Source organism: Ovis aries, chromosome 21 (genome assembly GCF_016772045.2).
Source record: "Ovis aries strain OAR_USU_Benz2616 breed Rambouillet chromosome 21, ARS-UI_Ramb_v3.0, whole genome shotgun sequence".
NCBI classification, from domain to species: Eukaryota; Metazoa; Chordata; class Mammalia; order Artiodactyla; family Bovidae; genus Ovis; species Ovis aries.
In genome coordinates this window covers 37,885,953-37,907,051 of record NC_056074.1, presented here as the reverse complement: position 1 = coordinate 37,907,051, position 21,099 = coordinate 37,885,953, and the positions used below count along the sequence as shown (strand labels likewise).

Sequence of the window (21,099 nt, the reverse complement as noted above, 5' to 3'; positions counted from 1 at the left end):
TAATATTTTAAATTATACATGCTACTTGTTAAAAATATGAAAAGAGAAAATTGCAAAGAAATAATCACTTAAAAACCCACCATTAAAAGGCCACCACTTCATGTACACAATGCTATATTTAAAATGGATAACCAACAAGGACCTACTGTATAGCGCATGGAACTCTGCTCAATGTTATGTGGCCACCTGGATGGAAGGGGGGTTTGGGGGAGAATGGATACATGTATTTGTATGACTGAGTCCCTTGTCTGTTCACCTGAAATGATCACAACACTATTAATTGGCTATACCCCAATACAAAACAAAAAGTTCCCAAAAAGTCACCATTGTTATCATTTCAGTGAATATATTTCCGAAGAGCACATAATCTTTCAATTTGCCAATGATTTACGATGTCAAAGTATCATATATAAAGAAATATATATGTATGTATATGAATTTGTTTAACTTGGGGTTACATCTGCTACACTGATTTTTGTAAATCTATTTATAATTCACCATATGCCACTCCATACATAACAATCTGTTTGACTTCAAGGTATAAAGATGTCAAAATTAAATATTGCTTTGCTTACTTTGTTTTCTGCTTGATAATTTGAAATATTAATGAAAGAAGGAAAGAAACCTGATCAGTTAAGAAAACTAATGATCAATCTTTTCATATCCTCAAGTATAATCAAATCTGTAATTGCTTATGTTCTTAGTTGATTCTTTGAGTAAATATTTTAGCTCCTATTTTGACATATATCTTATGTCCGAATGTTGAGTTGTGATGAGTGTTCTGAAGAAAAAGAAAGAGGGGGAAGTGGGAGGAAACGTGGCATCTATAACGTCTTTACATGAAGGAATTTGTTAAAACGGTAATATGAAGTCCCGTGCTGTGCATGCCAGGTTGCTTCAGTCATGTCCGACTCTTTGCGACCCTATGAACTGTAGCCCACCAGGTTCCTCTGTCCGTGTTATTTCCCGGGCAAGAATACTGGAGTGGGTTGCCACGCCCTCCTCCAGGGGATCTTCCCAACCCAGGGATCGAACCGTGTCTCCTACGTCTCCTGAATTGGCAGGCAGTTTCTTTACCACTAGCGCCACCTGCTGCTGCTGCTGCTGCTGCTGCTGCTGCTGCTGCTGCTGCTGCTGCTGCTGCTGCTGCTGCTGCTGCTGCTGCTGCTGCTGCTGCTGCTGCGTCGCTTCAGTCGCGTCCGACTCTGTGCCACCCCGTAGACGGCAGCCCACCAGGCTCCCCCATCCCTGGGATTCTCCAGGCAAGAACACTGGAGCGGGCTGCCATTTCTGGGAAGCCCCATATTAAGTCCCATTCCATACTAATTCCGTCTGAACAAGTTTTCTCCTTGGACGTGAGCACTGTTGTCTTCTCTCATCCTTGTAAGTTGCTCGGTACTTTAACTGCAGCCCACTAAGTCCCATTACTAGACTCGCCATGGAAAGTGACCTCAACCAAGATTAGTCCTGGTTACTTCCACTGCTACATAGTTTAATATATTTTCACTTGTTCAGGAGTTTTGTACATTTTAATTTTTATTGGGAAAGAGGGGTCCTAATTTTGAAGATTTTATTAATTACTCTGAAAATATTTTCTCAGGTAAAGAGGTACATAAGAGCACAACAGGCATAAAATAATAGGATTTTTGCGTGATTTTTCAGGCAATGTTTTAAATTATTCTGCTTGTATACATCAACCAGCCATGTCCTAATTACATGATGTTCCTCTATTTCTGAATCGTTTTCCCTGTTAATAATTTATTAGTAAGTTCAAAACTTTTTCCAACTACTGCCTCAAAATATTGGATTGTGCAAGGATTATACGTTCCCTCAAGTTATGTGTTTATGTGCAAAGTAATGCCATAATTGTAAATGAGATTCCTTTTTCCAGTATATTTTCTTGCTAGTTTCTAGATATAAAGGAAAAACCCCAGGTTTTTTTTTCCTTCATATTTTTCTTTTCCTCACCAGTCAACTTATGAAAGCACCTTAAAATTTTGTCACTTTTATGTAGCAATCTTTCTCATTTACTTCTCTTGAGAGTTTTTTGCTGGAAAAGCAAAACAGAAACAACCAATCAACCAAGCAATCAGCAAATAAAAACAAGAAAAATAATAAGTCTGTGTGCTCTCCATGCACACTGATCCTCTCACATCATCTTTTTTTAGATTCAGTAAAATATATGGGACTGACACTCACGCTGGAAAAGGCTGTGTGGACTCTGCAGACCCAAGAAGACAGTTTTGAAAGTTGCTGCTCTCACTTGGTCTCTTTAAATCATGGCCAATGACACCTTTGCAAAATCAAGAAGTGGATTGAAAATCTTAAGGGATTTCCCATGCATTTAATTGCATCCATGCTAAAATTTCATATATTGAAGTAGCTCAATATTTAACACTCAGAATCTTAGGAAGATTTCCAAATGTGAAATGTGGCTGTTGTCAATATGATTAATTAAGATGAGGTCATACTGGAGTAAGATTGGTTACTTATCCAATAGGCTAGTGTCCTCATGTAAAGGGAACGTTAAGACCAGCAGGCGTGCCAGGGAGATCCGTGTGTAGATTGGAATATGCTGCCACAAGCCAAGGGACTATTAATACCAGAAGTCAGGAGAGACCTGGAACAGATCTTCCCTAGAAGTTTCAGAGGAAGCATGGCCCTACCAACAACTTGAGCTCAGAATTCCACGCTCCAGAACCATGCGATAATAAATGTCTGTTAAATAACTCAGTTTGTGGAACTTTATTACAGAAGCTCTAGGTGACTAATATACCATTTTTCTTATTTAAAAGTATCTTTTACCAGTTTCTTATTTTCCCTATCCTCAATATTTTCATTACTTATGGCTGCAAAATTGCCTAATGTTACAGGTACCAACACAAGATTTATCTCTCTAATATATTTTCAAAGAGAGACGTTAACACTTATGGATCTGAGGACCGTGAAACACCATCAGAAATGTGTGTGTCTCATGAAGGCAGGTAGGATGTTCCCTCACAATAGAGCTAATTATTGGCTCTTCAGCACTAAAGCTACCATTGAGAACAGGGCAGAGGGGATCTCTGCAGTCTAGACTGGATCTCACAGTGGATAGAAATGATGTTGCCATTCATGAAGGCAATGGCTCAAGATGGGAGGATCCCAGGCAAGGCTCAGCCTCCCCAGTGATCTGAGGGACCCACTCGGCATGTTGCATTTCTCACCCACAGATCCAAAGCACACAGTCCCTCCCGGGGGTGGTAGCAGGTTACTCACTTATTTTCCACATCCTGTACGGTGTCAAGCAGAGGAATATTTCTAGTTTCAGGTAGAATAAGGACGAGAAGACCAGCAAGGATAAGACGCACTCCATAGATGATCCAGGACAGAGTGGATAGATACACCACCAGGGTCATCAGCAGGGGAGCCAGTGCTGCCCCACACCTACTAGCCATCATATTTAATCCTGAAGCTTTTGCTCTGAAGGGTAAAAGAGAAAAATGCATAATAATTCAGTAAAAAAAAAAATCCCATACATGTAGTTTAGGATCTACTACTTTGACATTGTGCATGGTAAGTTGCTTCAGTTGTGTCCGACTCTTTGCTACCCTAGGGGCTGTAGCCTGCCAGGCTTCTCTGTCCATGAGATTCTCCAGGCAAGAATACTGGAGTGGGGTGCCTCCTGGGGATCTTCCTGACTCAGGGATCGAACTCGCATCTTCTGCGGTTCTTGCATTGCAGGCAGATTCTCTACTGCTGAGCCACCAGGGCAGCCCACTTTGACATGTAATGGTAGACATAAAACACAGTTATTACATACATGAGCTTGATGAAAGACGCTTGTTTTTGAGATTTGTTCTGCGATTCTAGCTTTGTCAGGATCAAATTGTGTCAAAACCCATTTCCATCATTTTAAACAGTATGTTAATGCATTGCAACTACCAAGACAAGTGGTCCAAAAGGTTAATGAGGCAGACACTGAAGTACTGCTTAACACAGTACATGGCACGCAGTCCATTTTTTCAATAAACTTTGGGTAATTGTTGTTAGTACGTTGTTACTATTATGATTACAAATGAATGCTTTCTAGTTAACAGATCTTATCTTGATTATTCCTGATCAATTACCTGGGCAAGTCCTATTTGGGGCCCTGGCAGAGCATCCACAAAGTATTTTACCTGAGGAGAGTGGGCATGAATTCAGAGTTATGGACAGAATTGCTGGAGACAGCGGCAGCAACACAGCCCATTCCCACACTTGCCAAAGTCAAACGTAGGGTCTGCATTTCTGGAGACACAAAGAGCGGGGAGACTAAGAAATCTGCATTGAAGGAATCAGCATCCACCCAGTTCAGTCAGGAAAAAAAAAAAGCCTTATAGGCTAATTGCATTTTTGAAATATATTGTAGAAAACTATACAATGGCAGGGAGCATAGAACAGCTAACAATGTGAAAAATGTAACATTATCAACATAGGTGGTTAAAAGTACATGAAACTATCTGAATTAATTATAGCAACCCTCTGTGCATAGCTGAACTTTGCCGAAGAATCAGAAGAAAAGGTGAGTCTGGTGGAAATTTGCTTTTACTTATTCTGTCCAGTACTCGCTATATCCTTATTGTAGAAGGTAGAACTGTCATGTAGATGATTGCTGAGTCTAAGACTCAGCTCTAACCTGGAAGACCTTACAATTCAAGTGCAGGCTTTCCTGGTTTTCCTGGAATTAGGAGGTCTTAGCAGTGTGGGATTTTCACTGAAAAAAAAGGGTGGGGCGGGGGGGAAGTTCCAGGGAAACCTAAAAGACTCAGTCAACCTAGAGCAGATGCAGCCTTGACATGGGATAAGTATGACACCAGGCAGTAATAAAACAGAACTGCTCTGTGAGTGGACAGGCTGAAGAGGAGCCAGATCTGCATCAGTGTTAGACACGAGGAACCAAGAGTGGAAACTTCTATTTGGAGGGGAACAAAATGTCAGGATTTGGGAACAAATGAAGAAACGTTCAGGGAATCTGTATTCTACACAGTATGAAAGGAAATCTAATTATAGCATTATAGATTGGACAGAACTCTCTTGTAAGAGAGTGATCAGGCATTACTAATGATATTCTGAGGAGCAAAGTCTACTCATCTCTAAGGCTGTGAAGCACATTCCTGCCTTGTGCGATGTGAATCACTGTGCCCACTAAGGTTCTCCTAATTGTTACATAGGTGTCCCTGGTGGCTCAGCGGTAAGGAATCCACCTGTGATGCAGGAGACTTGAGTTCGATCCCTGAGTCAGGAAGATCCCCTAGAGAAGGAAACGGCAGCCCCTTCCAGTATTCTTGCTTGGGAAATCCCTCGGACAGAGGGGCCTGGAGGGCTACAGTCCAAGGGTTTGCAAAGTGTCAGACACAACTTAGCAACTAAACAACCACGAGTCATTAGATAGCATCATTCTGTTAACTTATAAAGTAATCTAACAGGAAATGGACAAGAATTTTAATCTGCTTAAATTCTGGTTCCAACTGTACAGACATTCACTTTTTACAAAAGAGGAATTCTTTTCATTACCTGGGAGACGCTCATAAGCAAAAGCTGTAGTCATGATGACTTAACCTCACACTCACATGTGGAACATAGAGATGAGGAACTAGGTCAGTCATCAAAGCTGGTCATGAAGAGCGCTGACAGAGGGAGTGACCATCATATGTCCTCACCTGGGACATAACTGCAAGGCCTCACCCCTCCATGCTTGTTTTTAAAAGTGAGAATGGGCGATATCCTATGTCACTTCAGTCACGTTCAACTTTTTGCAACCCTATGGAATGTAGCCCGCCAGGCTCCTCATTCCATGAGGATTCTCCATGCTCTCCACTAGGGGATCTTCCCAAACCAGGGATCGAACCTGCATCTCCTATGTCTCCCACATTGACAGGCAGTTTTGTTTTTTTGTTTTTTTGTTTTTGTTTTGTTTTTTTTTTACCACTAGTGCCACCTGGGAAGTCCCAAGTGGGTGAAGGGCAAGTGAACAAATGCTCTCCTAGAGGAACTGTCCAGAATAAATGGTGCCAGTTTCCGAATACGTCCAAAACATGAGGAAGGTGAAGATATGCCAGAGCTGTGCTTACGGACCTTTGGCTCTTTCTCCCAAAAACCTAGTAGCAGGACTTCTAACGTTTGTGGGGATACTTAGTAAGCCAGTATTGGGACTTCTGTTTATTCCTAGCTTTGGACAAGTAGGGCTAATACAATCCCTGAAGGACATGAAAAAAAAAAAAACACTTCCGTTTCCCCAAATCCCAGTCTTCTCTCACCTCGGGGCATGAACATGTTGGCCAAAATGGAAAGTCCCACAAGGAACATGAAAAGCATCTGGGTTAGTCGACGGCCCGTGTGATTCAGTACTAGGAGTGAAAGACATCGAGCTGAGATAGTGAGAGCTCCAAAGATTACCTGGAACAGGAATATATTGCTCCCGAAGAGCTGTAGATTCATAAAGATGCCAAAATAGGGTACTGTGTTTGCAAATCTGTAATGAGCAAAAGGGGAGAGACACAAGCCGTAAGATTAGAACCCAGGGCTGCAGCTGATGATTATGTTGACCCAGGCAGCCAATAGTCAAGGTTGAAAAAAGACACAGTCTTGATTTGTATAATACCTCCTTTTAAGGTCATAATTTTCAGTTAATGTAAACAATTACATGACAATATCTAAGTGGTAAAAGAATCCACTAGGCAATGCAGAAGACACAAGACATAAGGGTTCAAGCCCTGGGTTGGAAAGATCCCCTAGAGGAAGAAATGGCAACCCATTCCAGTACTCTTGCCTGTGAAATCCCACGGACAGAGGAGCCTGATGGGCTACAGTTCATGGGGTCGCAAAAGAGTCTGATATTCCATTATAGGTTAAAACAGATTATTGAGTAGAGCTCCTTGTGCTATACAGTAGGTCATTGTTGATTATCTATGTTATATGTAGCAGTGTGTATGTTAATCTCAAACTCCTAATTTACCCCTCCCCATACCTTTCCCCTTTGGTAACCATACATTTGTTTTCTATGCTTGTGAGTCTAATTTTTGTTTTGTAAATGAGTTCATAGGCATCCGTTTTTTAGATCTCACAAATAAGTGACATCATGATGCTTGTCTTTGACTTACTTTACTTAGTGTGGTAATCTCTAGGTCCATCCACGTTGCTACAAATATGTACATGCACATACCACATTGTCTCTATCCATCTGTCAATGGACACTTAGGTTGCTTCCATGTCTTAATTATTATAAGTAGTGCTGCCGTGAACTTTGGGATGCATGTATCTTTTCAAATTAGACCTTTGTTTGGATACATGCCCAGGAGTGAGATTGCTAGATCATATGGTAACTCTACCTTCAGTTTTTTAAGTAGCCTCCATACTGTTCTCTACAGTGTCTGCACCAATTTATAATCCCATCAGCATTGTAGGAGGTTTCCCTTTTCTCCACACCCTCTCCAGCATTTATTATTTGTAGACTTTTTGATGATGAACATTATGGCTGGTGTGAGGCAATACCTCATTGTAGCTTTGGTTTGCATTTCTCTAACAATTAGCAAAGTTGAGCATCTTTTAATGTGGCTGTTGGCTATCTACGTGTCTTCTTTGGAAAACTGTATATTTAAATCTTCTGCTCATTTTTCAATTGGATTGTTTGGTTTTTTATATTAAGATGTAAGAGTTATTTGTCTATTTTGAAAATTAATCCCCTGTTGTTACATCATTTGCAAATATTTTCTTCTATTCTGTAGGCTGTCTTTTCATTTTATTTATAGTTTCCTTTGCAATACAAAACATAAGTTTAATCCATCCCATTTGTCTATTTTTCTAACTCTTCATTTTATTATCAGTTCCATGTGAGTCTTTCATAATCCTTCAACTACCTCCAAAAATAGCAATTACTTGGGTGTGTTTTCTTCACCTTTTATCCCCAAATCAGTGCCTCCCTCTCACAACAGTGCTATAACCTTTGAAATAAACAGATTTATGTCCCCTCTCTTTGAATGTCATCATGCGCTGTGTGAAGCCCACCTCGCAAATGACAGGAGACAGATCCTTTAACGCAGGTTGGGTGTACGGAACAAGTGAAACACAGTTGTTTTGGTCTGTGCTGCCTCCAGCTGCCCCTGCATGGTTGCTCTCAAACCCTTTAGCAACAACAAACACGAATCACTTGCCAATATAGTGCCAGGTATTGTGACGAGCGTTGGCAACCGATAGGATAGAAGAGATATGCCCCCTTTCTTTGTAGGGTAGCATATTGCATATGTAATCACGGGTGTGAATGTGATATGAAGGAGGATGTAGGGAGTTAAGGGAGACTCCAGGAAATTAAATGGCAACAATGAAAATTTGAAAAGGAGGCCGTGGAGGCGGGCAGGGCATCCACTATCGTATGCAGCCTACAGGAAGTGAACTAAAGGAACTAGTCGCGCAGTGGGCAAAGCCTCTTTTCATGAGATGGCCGTGAAAGGCCAGGGAACTGAGCTTGCATTCTCAGCTAGCCGCCCTTGTTAGAAAAGGCTTTGTGTATCTCAAGGAGAAGATAGGTATCAGTTTATTCCTTCCCTCCAACCCAGTAACCACCTCCTCTTCCCTGCTCACTTCCACGCTCAGGGTTGTTTCAGCATTCTTCACTCCATTTCTGTGTGCAACTATTCAAAGTCCCTTTAAGTCCTCGTCTGGCTTATTGGTGATAATCAGCCACCGAGCAGATTCCACCAGCCACCTGACGAAAGGTGAGCACACAAGTGCAGCCAGCTCTCTCTTGTGATTCGTCAGATGATTATTGACAACAGATGCATTGTGCCTTCCATCCAAAATCCGCCGCTTCACTTGTTGGGTTAGGAATAGAAATTTCAGATCTGTTTCACAAGCACTAGGAGAATATGAGAGTGGCCACTCCCTGCAGTGCACTTAAAAGCTGTACTACTAGTAAGGGACACAGACCTGGAGTTAAATTGCCTCTGCTTATTCATCAGGAGAATTTACAGAAAACTTCTGAAGTTTAAGTTTATCCCTGATATGCATAATTTCCTTCCAAACCTTGCCATGGGATCTAGCAACTTTGTGCACATAGTATATATTTACAGTATATATTCTTTTTGAAAAGAAGCCCCAAATATGTCAGCATAAAGCCTAACAGTGATTGCAGGTACTCCTGCCACTACTAGCTATGTTGATAACTAATGACCCAATTACTAATACCAATTAATAACTAATTCTTTATATCTGCCTCAGTTTTCTCATCAATAAAATGGAACAGCACTGTCAGCTTCCTTGTAGGGTTGTTATGAATATGGAGTAACATAAAGAATGAGTCTGTATAGCACATGTGCTATAACTCTGCTCAATTTTATGTGACAGCATGGATGGGAGGGGAGTTTGGGAGAAAATTGATATGTATGGCTGAGTTCCTTCACTGTTCACCTGGAACTATCACAACATTGTTTGTTAATTTGCTATTCCCCAATACAAACTAAAAAGTTTAAAAATAGTAAATAAATAAAATGGCATCATAAAAAAACAATGAGTCTGACATGGATCACATTCCCTTTCTCCCTGAACTCACACCTCTATATAAAATCTGTAGTCATCTCTCTGTGATCTCCTCAATTTAATTCTCCCTAGGCTGATTTTACGGAGAAGGCAATGGCACCCCACTCCAGTACTCTTGCCTGAAAAGTCCCATGGATGGAGGAGCCTGGTGGGCTGCAGTCCATGGGGTCGCGAAGAGTCAGACACGACTGAGCGACTTCACTTTCACTTTTCACTTTCATGCATTGGAGAAGGAAATGGCAACCCACTCCAATGTTCTGGCCTGGAGAATCCCAGGGACGGGGGAGCCTGGTGGGCTGCCTTCTATGGGGTTGCACAGAGTCGGACACTACCGAAGCGACTTAGCAGTAGCAGTAGTAGACTGATTTTAAGTGCGGGGGTCAAGTTATCCATAAATAAATGTTTGTTAAAATTATTCAAGGGACTGGTGAACACATGATGTAAATCACCCAACCTGCATGCCAATTATTAGTACTGGAGAAAGAACATGACTATTTTGTCAGATTATTCTATGAATAAAGTTGTTTCATCTTCCCTGTATTCAATTCACCTACAACAATGAAAATCATGGAAATTTTTACCATAACCTGGTTCATTCCAAAACCAAAAAACAAAACAAAACAAAAAAAGAATCAAATTTACTTTTTTTCAAAATATTTGAGTCTATATTTTATATTAACAAAAACCATGTCAGAATAACCCTCCAACCACTATACTAAGTAAGCCTATGAAGAAAGATGGCAGAAAATACCTAGAACTCCCAGGAGAAGGGTCACTGTTAGTCAATGTTCTATTTCACAAATTGCACAGAGTAACAGATGATAGACAAGGGTTTTAAGTTCAAACAATAAAAAGGGGTCTAAGGAATTAAAAAATGAATATATTCAGATACAATATGCATTTTCATCCCAGGTTCACATAAGAGAGTGAGAGAGGAGGCTCATACCTTGAGGAGAGAAAGAAGGCAAAGAAAGGTACAGACACCACCAGCTGCAGGGTGCGCCACTCTCGAAAGACAAAACCAGTCCTCCCAGCATCACCTGTCCAATACTAAGCGCACAGGATACCAGTGTTATTACCATGACTTTTGACTGGGACCTTACCCACTCTACAACTGAAAGAAAATCCAAGTGGGATATTATTGTCAGGTAAGCGTGAAATTTCAAGGCCAATTTTCAGACTTGGAAAATGGAGAAGACTAAAACTGTTGACTTACTGAGCATACTGTTATTTGACACGAAGGCCACGGCGGAACAGCCTGACCAGAAGCGTAGCAAGCAGTAAATGAGGAAGGTGGGAGCAAAGGCTGCACAGGTCCCAGAGATGGCGAGCTGGAGCAAACAGCACCTGAGAATCAACTTCCGCCCAAACCTAAGAAACAGAGATTAGACTGTGAGCGCAGTAGCAACCTGCGGTAAAAACAAAGCCTACTCTGAAATTTAGAGAATTTTTTTTCGTGTTCATAATGGTTCAAAATGGTTTTGTCCTTTTTTATGATTTGGTTTTTTATTTTACTAATTTTTTACATTGTTTATTGGGAGATCATTGCTTTATAATATTGTGCTGGTTTCTGCCATACATCAGCATGAATCAGCCACAGTCATACACATGTCCCCTCCCTCTTGAACCTCTCTCCCATCTCCCACCCCATCCCACCCCTCTAGGTTGTCACAAAGCACTGGGTTGAGCTCCCTGCGTCACATAGCAAATTCCCACTGGTTCTCTATTTTACGTATGGTAATATATATGTTTTCAGGCTACTCTCTCAATTCATCCCACCCGTTCCTTCCTCCACTGTGTCCACAGTCCACTCTCTATGTCTGTGTCTCCATTGCTACCCTGCAAATAGGTTCATCAGTACTATCTTTCTAGATTCCAAGTGATTCTTTGTATCTGAAAGCTTGAAAACTCAGAAGCTAAATCAACAGTGGAGATCTCCTCAAAGTAGCACTCCTTGTCAGCAATATGCACTAAGAGTTTCAAAACTTTATCCTCTAATCACTTGGACTTTGACACCAAGTGATATATCGTATAAAACAAATTACAGTGTTGGAAACTGTAATATACTATAAGCTCCCATTTTACTAACATATGTATTTAGCATGGTAGAGAGTCTGTACAGCGTCTAGAACATGAGAGCTAAAAGTGTACTTGGGTCTCTAGGACCAGACAGGCGAGGTTAAACTGATGCAGATCAGTGGATCAATATTCAAAGTTGTTGAAGGTTTATGTAAGGGTCAGTCTTTGTTGAATCTGAGTTTATAGGCCTCAAGCAATGTACTTTATCTAGAACAGAATATGAAGTGTTAGTGTTAGTCATTCAGTTGTGTTAGACTCTTTGCGACCCCATAGACTGTAGCCCATGAGGCTCCTCTGTTCATGGAATTCTCCCGGCAGGAATACTGAAGTGGGTAGCCATTCCCTTTTCCAGGGGAGAACAGAATATAAGACCACCATAACCCTGGGAAAAGATCTGGATGGTGCAGTAAAAGGATATGGAGATTACCTTCTCCCATTAACACATCAAATACATCTACAGGACTTCCTTGGTGGTGCAGTGGATAAGAATCCACCTGCCAGTGCAGGGGGACAAGGGTTCGATCCCTACCTAGTCCAGGAAGACTCCGCATGCCATGGAGCAACTAAGCTCATGCGCCATAGCTACTGAAGCCCATGGGCCTAGAGCCTGTGCTCTGCAACAAGGGAAGTCACTGCAATGAGAAGCCTGAGCACCACAGTAAAGAGTAGCCCCCACTCCCCGCAAATAGAGAAAGCCCACATGCAGCAACAAAGACACAACACAGCCAAAAAAAATTTTTTTAATTAAAAAAAATCTATATATGGAAACATTCTCACTGAAACTAACTGGAAACTGGCAGAATGACTTATGTAAACCAATGATGTAAGATACACGTGTAATCAGGTAGGAAGGAAAGAAACACAATCAGGTTCAGACTTGCACTCCAGGAGAGGACTCAGAGGAAAAGGGAGAGGCCGTAGGAGGACACCTACCCTGGGGACTGAGCAGGTCAGGCCACAGATTGGGAGTCCAGTCCTGGGGCATATGTGAAGGAAGCAATCCCCTGTGGCTGGTAGGAGGACTTGTTGTTCAGTCTTTCAATCATGTCCGACTCTTTGTGACCCCGTGGACTGCAGCTTGCCAGGCTTCCCTGTCCGTCGCTATCTCCCAGAGTTTGCTCAAACTCATGCCCATTGAGTTGGTAATGTCATCCAACCATCTCATCCTCTGTCACCCCCTTCTCCTGTCTTCACTCTTTCCCAGCATCAGGGTCTTTTCCAATAAGTCAGCCCTTCGCATCAGGTGGCCAAAGGATTGGAGCTTCGGATTCAGCATCAGTCCTTCCAAAGAATATTCAGGGTTGATTTCCTTTAGGATTGACTGGTTTGATCTCCTTGGACTGCTGGGAATAACTAAAGGGATGTGGGGAGCCTGGACTCAGCTTGTGGGAGCACATGTGTGCTTGCTAGCATCCACAGCAGGGCATAGAGAGAGCTTCCCTAGAGGCTGCCAGGCTTCCCGCTGCTGCCTTGCTGCACATCCCAGCTCTGAGGGAACTCTCCCATCCCACTCAACCCACACCACAGCACTGCACTGGATCCGGGGTACCCACAACCAGGATAAAGACTTGACCATGGGACACAGAGGCAACCTGGTCCCAGGGCAGAGCCTGGGTGGGGTGGAGCGGCCATTATTGACACTTACTCAGGCGACACCTCAGAGACCTCCCAGATCCCTGACAGCAGCCGCTCCTGACGGCTAACCACCCAATACCTGCTGAGAGTCCTCACAGGCCACGGCAGCCCTGTGGAGCTGTTCTACAACAGAATGGGGGTCGCAGAGGGTAAAAGCCCACTAGAAAAGGCAAATATATATTAAGGGCTGAGGATTTACTGCTTAAATAGGCCAGTACATAGATTCCAAGATGAAACGAAACTATAACAGCTACTATAGACATAAGAAACATAAACACAAAGATTTAAAATACAGCATCAAAAATACAAAACGTGGATGAGGTGGGGTTTTAAAAGGCAGAACTTTTAGAATGTGTCTGAACTTAAATGACTACCAGTTTAAAACAAGCGTGAGTCTGTGCCCACTTCGGTTCAGTTCAGTCACTCAGTCATGTCCGACTCTTTCGACCCCATGAATCACAGCACACCAGGCCTCCCTGTCCATCACCAACTCCCGGAGTCCACCCAAACTCACGTCCATCGAGTCAGTGATGCCATCCAGCCATCTCATCCTCTGTTGTCCCCTTCTCCTCCTGCCCCCAATCCCTCCCAGAAGCAGAGTCTTTTCCAATGAGTCAACTCTTTGCATGAGGTGGCCAAAGTATTGGAGTTTCAGCTTCAGTATCAGTCCTTCCAATGAACACCCAGGATTGATCTCCTTTAGAATGGACTGCTTGGATCTCCTTGCAGTCCAAGGGACTCTCAAGAGTCTTCTCCAACATCACAGTTCAAAAGCATCAATTCTTCAGCGCTCAGCTTTCTTCACAGTCCAACTCTCACATCCATACATGACCACTGGAAAAACCATAGCCTTGACCAGACGGACCTTTGTTGGCAAAGTAATGTCTCTGCTTTTTAATATGCTATCTAGGTTGGTCATAACTTTCCTTCCAAGGAGTAAGCGTCTTTTAATTTCCTAGCTGCAGTCACCATCTGCAATGATTTTGGAGCCCAAAATATAAAGTCTGACACTGTTTCCACAGTCATGTCCAACTCTTTGCAACACCATGGACTGTAGCCCACCAGGCTCCTCTGTCCATGGAATTTCCCAGGTAAAAATTTTTCCCAGGAGTGGGTTGCCATTTCCTGCTCCAGGGTATCTTCTCAACTCAGGGACTGAACCCGCCTCTTCTGCGTCTCCTGCATTGGCAGGCAGATTCTTTACTGCTGAGCCATCTTGGAAGCCCTTAAAACAAGTAGATAAAGTCATACATTAATTTGGCCACCTGATGCAAACAGCTGACTCATTGGAAAAGACCCTGATGCTGGGAAAGATTGAAGACAGGAGGACAAAGGGATGACAGAGGATGAGATGGCTGGATGGCATCACTGACTCAATGGACATGAGTTTGAGCAAGCTCTGGGAGTTGGTGATGGACAGGGAAGCCTGGTGTGCTGCTGTCCATGGGGTAGCAAAGAGTCGGACATGACTGAGCAACTGACCAACAACTATAAATTTAACCAAGGAGATGAAATAGATCTGGACACTAAAAACAAGGCTTTGATGAAAGAACTTGAAGAAGATACAAATAAATGGAAAAATAACCCATATTCATGGACTGGAAAATTAGTATTGTCAAAATGTACATACTACACAAAGTCATCTATATATTGGTTGGTGGTGGTTTAGTTGCTAAGTTGTGTCTGATTCTTGCGACATCACCAACTGTAGCCCTCCAAGCTCCTCTGTCCACGGGATTCTCCAGGCAAGAATACTGGAGTGGATTGCCATTTCCTTCTCTAGGATTCCAATTCAGGAGTCGAAACTGGGTCTCCTGCACTGCAGGTAGATTCTTTACCAACTGAGCTACAAAGGAAGCCCCATCTACAATTATGCCATCCTTATTAAAATTCCAATGACATTTTTCACAGAAATGGGAAAAACTATCCTAAAATCTATATGAAATCACAAACGACCCCCAAAAGCAAAGTCAATCCTGACAAAGAACCAATCTAGAAACATCCTACTTTCTGATTTCAAACTATACTACAAAACAATAGGGATCAAAGTGGTATGGTACTGACATTAAGAAAGATACATAAACCAACAGAAAGAACCAAGATTCATGAAATTAACCCTGGATATATATTATTTGATAAAGAAACCAATAATATTAAAGAGCAGACAATAAAATTTTTCAATAATAATGTTGGGAAAATGAAATAACAGGCAGGAGTATGAATTTGCACTCTACTGACAATATTCCAGAAAATTCACCCAAAATGGGTTAAAGACTTAAGCATTAGCCCTGAAACAATAAAAATCCTAGGAAAAAACTCCCTGACATCAGTCTTAACAATGACTTTTTAATATAATAGCTACCCAAACAGGCATGAAGGTATATATCATTGTGGTTTAGATTTGTAGTTCCTTGATAATGTGAAATTAAGCACATTTTCATCTTCTTGTTAACAATTTCCATGTCTTCTATGGAGGAACACCTATTGAATTCCTTTGCCATTTTTGAGTAGGTTATTTGTGAGTTTTTTCTATCAGTTGCAGCAGTCCCCTAAATGTTTTGGATATTAAATCTATCAGATATGAGGCTAGCAAATATTTTTGCCATTCTGTAGGTTTCCATTTCTTTTTGTTGATCATTTGCTTTGCTATGAAGAAGTATTCTGGACATTGACCTTGGCCACAAAAGCACAGTCAATGAAAGCAAAATAAAGAATTGGGGATTATGTCAATCTATAATGCTTCTTCTTAGCTATAAGAAGCTTTTTGCCTATGTTTAGTTCAAAATCTTTAGGTTAGTTATAAATCTCCCTTTTCTTCACCAAATTTTCTATTCTCGACATCTGTCATAATCCCATTTCCTCACAGAAACTGAGAAAAACCTATTACCCTCTGTGCATCTAAGCTGATCAATTAGCATTTTATCACAAATCATTGTAAAGGGTTCAGTCATAAGACTGGTCAACATGAACACTCTGATATAGTTTACAAATTACATTCAGGGTGATATATTCAGCATTCACAATTTTCACCTGGAAGGTTAAATATGTTAGGCTTATAGGTATGGGATAAAGGTTACTTAGAGTCTCCCATTTCACCTATGAAAGACTTGAGTACCTGGCTGCTGTGGTTCTCTTAATTTAGGATGGACAGTGCCAGGCACAGGATTAGCCAAAACACTCATACCAGAAATTATGACAACTTGAGGTCTATAGATTAATTTCCTTATATGATTTCAAATATTACCTCTAAAGAGTCTTTTCACAAGATCAAATGGCCAATTTATAGCCACAATTATTTCTTAATGCAATTCAGGGCCACCTCACTAAGCACCCAGGTTTTCTAGAAATGCCTTCTAATTACAGTGGGACACGTGAGGCATGCAAGGCACAACTTCCCAGCTGGCACCTGGGAACCTGCCTGCCAGTGCAGGAGACTTGAGAGACACCACTTCGATCCCTGGGTTGGGAAAATCCCCTAGAGGAGGAAATGGCAAACCCACTTCAGTATTCTTGCCTGGAGAATCCCATGGGCAGAGAAGCCTGGTGGGCTACAGTCCACAGGGTCACACAGAGTCAGACACGACTGAAGCAACTTAGCACACACACATGCATGCGAGGCACAGCAATCAAGGTGGGAACCCACAAGATTTTGGCTCACTGATTCCAGTGGGAACTTAACACGGAGGCCACGGCAAAGGCTGGCAATGCTGTTCTCTATATCTGTGTCTTGAAATAGGCTGAAACTCCTGTCTTGAAGCAACTTCCACTTGCTTCCGATAAGTAACTCTTCCTCATATTTCTAGATGAAGTATTATGATACCTCCCCTCTAAACACTATTCTGAAATATCCCCCAGATCTTGTGGAGATGACATTTCTGTGTCCAGTACACAGAGCTCTATGGCACCAAAATGACATCATCACAATGAGCTTATTCTAAATTTCCATCTATAGCTCCCTGGGAACCAAGGCAACCCTGCACAGTGTAAATTGGATATGCGAGGAATTCAAAAAGATTTCTTTATGAAGCAATCATAAACTGTGGGCAGCAGTGATCTGGAGAAACTCACTTGTCTGAGAGATGGCCATATATGAAGCTTCCCACCAGCATTCCAGCCATGAATAGGGATTGAACCATTGATTTCTGTGACTGATGATCACATACTAGGTCCCACTGGAAGCGAAGGAAATCAGCCCAGGGGAGCCTCACATGCTTGCATGCTCAGTCATGGACTGAGCAACCCCATGGACTGTAGCCAGCCAGGCTCCTCTGGGGGAATTTTCCAGGCAAGAATACTGGAGTGGGTTAGCCATTTCCTACTCAAGGGGATCTCCCTGACCCAGGGATTGAACCTGCATCTCTTGTATCCTCTGCATTGGCAGGCAGATTCTTTACCACTGCACCACCTGGGAAGCCCTGGAGTGTTCCACAGAATCTTATAATCCCTCAATAATCATCACTCTGATAGCCCTCAGTGAACACACTCTCTGGTTTCCTTTACCACCTTTACTCATCTGTATCATTCAAGTCACTTAAGCATGGTTTCCTCTGGAAATTCTCAAATAAATCTTCTAGATTACATAAAGATCAATCTTTCTATTCACTTAGCACAGCATACCTTGGTGGTTCTCAAACCTTGCCACACATTGTAAACATCGGGGGTGGGGGGCGGGCTTAATATACTGATGCCTGAATTTTACACTTAGAGTGAAATACACTCTGATTTGTTTCCCTGACAAGTAGCCAAAGTATTTTTTTACTTAATGCAAATGTTTCCAATTTGCAACTAGGCTGAGAACAAGTGACTAAGAATAATTTTTCACACATTGTATCAGGTACTTCCTTGTCTGATCATCTATCTTCACACTTGGTTTAAAGCTCTTCAGTACTAAAATTCATGTCTAGTTGGTTGATTTCACTGGTTCCCACTGAAATGTAAGTGCTTGGCAGTTAAAAAGATAAACAATCACCATTTGCTGAAAGATTGAAGGAGAGTTACTATCTACTCAGTAACTGAAGATTTGAGCCATGCTTATGAGAAGGTAACAGGCAGGAAGGCCAGGGGTCTCCAAACGGAGGAAATAGGCTGCAAGTGTCAGACATTTTTTTTTAATCTCTCTCTTAAGCAGCAGGAGGAAACAAACTAGTGATATATTTTTTCCCCGTCTCTATACAAATTTAAAAAGAGTTTTCTCTTAAAATACTGTGTTGCCATAATGACACCTGGTTCCACCTGAGCTTAACTTTTCTCAAATCTTGAGCTAACCAATGCATTTTTCTTATGGAAATGTTTGTCTTAAGCTATGTTAATGTACTATGCATTTACCCTGGACTCTATCTTCCAGTCGGTTCCGCCTAGAAGCTCAGATTTAGGCTCAGAATCGACTTGACAAACCAGTATGTTATACTCAAACCAATGTTATATTCAGACATTGTTCTCCTAGTCTATGTAAACGAAACTTTTTGTATAATCTAATTTGCCTTTCTCCAAGATTCAAGTCAATCATTTTATGGCCCAGGATGACTCACCTGGTGCCAAGATTATCTCAAAATGCATCTTGTGGGTAAGGAGCCTGGTGCCATTCTCTGAGTTTTGAGACATTTTCTTTCTTTCATTAACAGACTGCTAGTAACTATATAACATCCAGCTAAAGACTAGCAGGGAGCATTCTTTCTGCCCCCTCCTGATGTCTATGTCAGACGCTTTCTCTATCACTTTTATACTTTAATAAAACTCTATTACACAAAAGCTCTGAGTGATCAAGCCTCATCTGTGGCCCTGGATTGAATTCTTCTCCGGAGGCCAAGAACCCCAGCATCTTTCGTGGCTCAGCAACAACCTTTCACTTACTTTATGTTTTTCTAAACACCCAGACTTTTTTTCTAAAACACCCAGGGTAGACGCCAGGAGTTGGTGATGGACAGGGAGGCCTGGCGTGCTGTGCTTCATGGGGTCGCAAAGAGTCGGACACAACTGAGTGACTGAACTGAACTGACTGAAACACCCAGAACATATACTGACAAGAGGCAAATGGGGCCTTTACCTCAGTCACAATGGTGAAGGAGAACAGGCTGTGGTCAAACACCCAGCCGTCCACACAGGGCTCCGTGTCCAGGTCAGTCATGTTGGGGAAGGTCCCATTCAGGTGAAGGAGCTGCCACTGGGGATGGAGGAAGCAACGACATTTCTCTGGCTTGAAGTTTGAATCCAATGGGATGGAGATTCTCAGCAGGACATCAGGGCTGAGGATCCCAGTGTCATTACCAGAGACAGTGGCATTATCAAGAATGTGGACCTAGCAGCGATGACCAGGAACAGCTGCAGTGAAGTTCTCCAACAGTGAGTGACAGACTGCTATCATGTGAAAAGGAAAAGTTACAGCCATCTGAAGGATCTGGAATTTCCCCAGGCCACCAACTTTATCCAGAAGCTCCTCAAAGGCCATTCTGGACAGGTAATCCTCAAGACGACGCACAGTGACTTTAAGAATATAAGTTCAATGGAAGAAAAAATTTCCTTTCATGAATTCACACTGAGCCTATATAATATCACAACAGTTTCTCATAAATGGGCACCATCCCCTCACTACTGCAATAAAGAAGTGGAGACAGTTTCCCCAGTCCTTCTCAAATCACGAGGCATTATTCTTTTCAGTAAAGTCATAGAGAAAATAATTTACCAAAAATACTTCCAACTGTTGCCAGTGAACTCTGTTTAAAGGTTTACTCTTTGAACTTGCTTATCCTCACTCTGTAAAGCCAGCATTGAACTTTGGCATGTACATGGTATCTAAATAATGTAAAAAAAAAAAAAAAAGCCTGCTACACAGCTTTCAATCATTTCCAGAAGATGGAATTTGAGAGACACAGAAGTGAACTGCTCTGTGATGTTTTTTGCTCTGGGAAGAACAGAAAACAAGTACTTCTTGTATAGTACTGAATTTAGGTTAAAATCACTTTTAAAAACATAATCCTTTGTTTTTAATTAAAGCAAAGCAGAATGCGTACAATTGCTACCTTTTGGTAACCAATACTGTGCTTCAGTTTAAATCACACCAAGAATTCATAATAATATTAGATTCCTTGAAATATATATACAAGAGAAAGGCAACTGTAAGCTCTATCAGAATCCATTTTCTCAGATTTCTTTATTCATTTACGGAATATATTAGAGGACCTTTTATGTGCTGGCAGTTAGAATCTTCATTATTTGTTATATCATTATGAATTTGGCCTCTTTTATACCTGGTGCGTACGTTTGTGATAGTCACTCAGTGGTGTCTGCTTCTTTGCGACCCCATGGACTGTAGCTTACGAGGCTCCTCTGTCCATTGAATTCTCTAGGCAAGAATACTGGAATGGGTACCCATTCCATTCTCCAGGGGATCTTCCTGACCCAGGGATCAAACCTGGGTCTCCCCCATTGCAAACAGATTCTTTACCATCTGAGCCACCAGGGAAGCCTGGTAAAGCTCCTTAATATTCGTACTTCATACTCACACTATAATAGCTATTCCAGGTTTCTTATACTTGCAGCTTGCATGCCATAACTTTCTAATCCTTTATATTTTTAACTGAAATGCTCAGTGAGATTATTTCAGAATCATATGCAGTTGTTGTTGTTTCGTTTAGTCACCAAGTCATGTCCAATCTTTGCGACCCCGTGGACTGCAGCCCATCAGGTCCTCCAGTCCTTCACCGTCTCCCAGAGTTTGCCCAAGTTCATCTCCATTGAATCGGTGATGTCATCCAACCATCTCATCTTCTGCCACCCTCTTGCCCTTTTGTTTTCTATCTTTCCCAGCATAAGAGTCTTTTTCAGTGATTCAGCTCT

At 41.8% G+C, this 21,099-nt stretch overlaps 1 pseudogene; it reads right to left on the bottom strand.

The window, feature by feature from the left end:
- Window positions 1–1,555: 1,555 nt before the first annotated feature.
- Window positions 1,556–19,711, bottom strand: LOC101117802 (solute carrier family 22 member 10-like; annotated as a pseudogene).
- Between the last annotated feature and the right edge of the window lie 1,388 nt (window positions 19,712–21,099).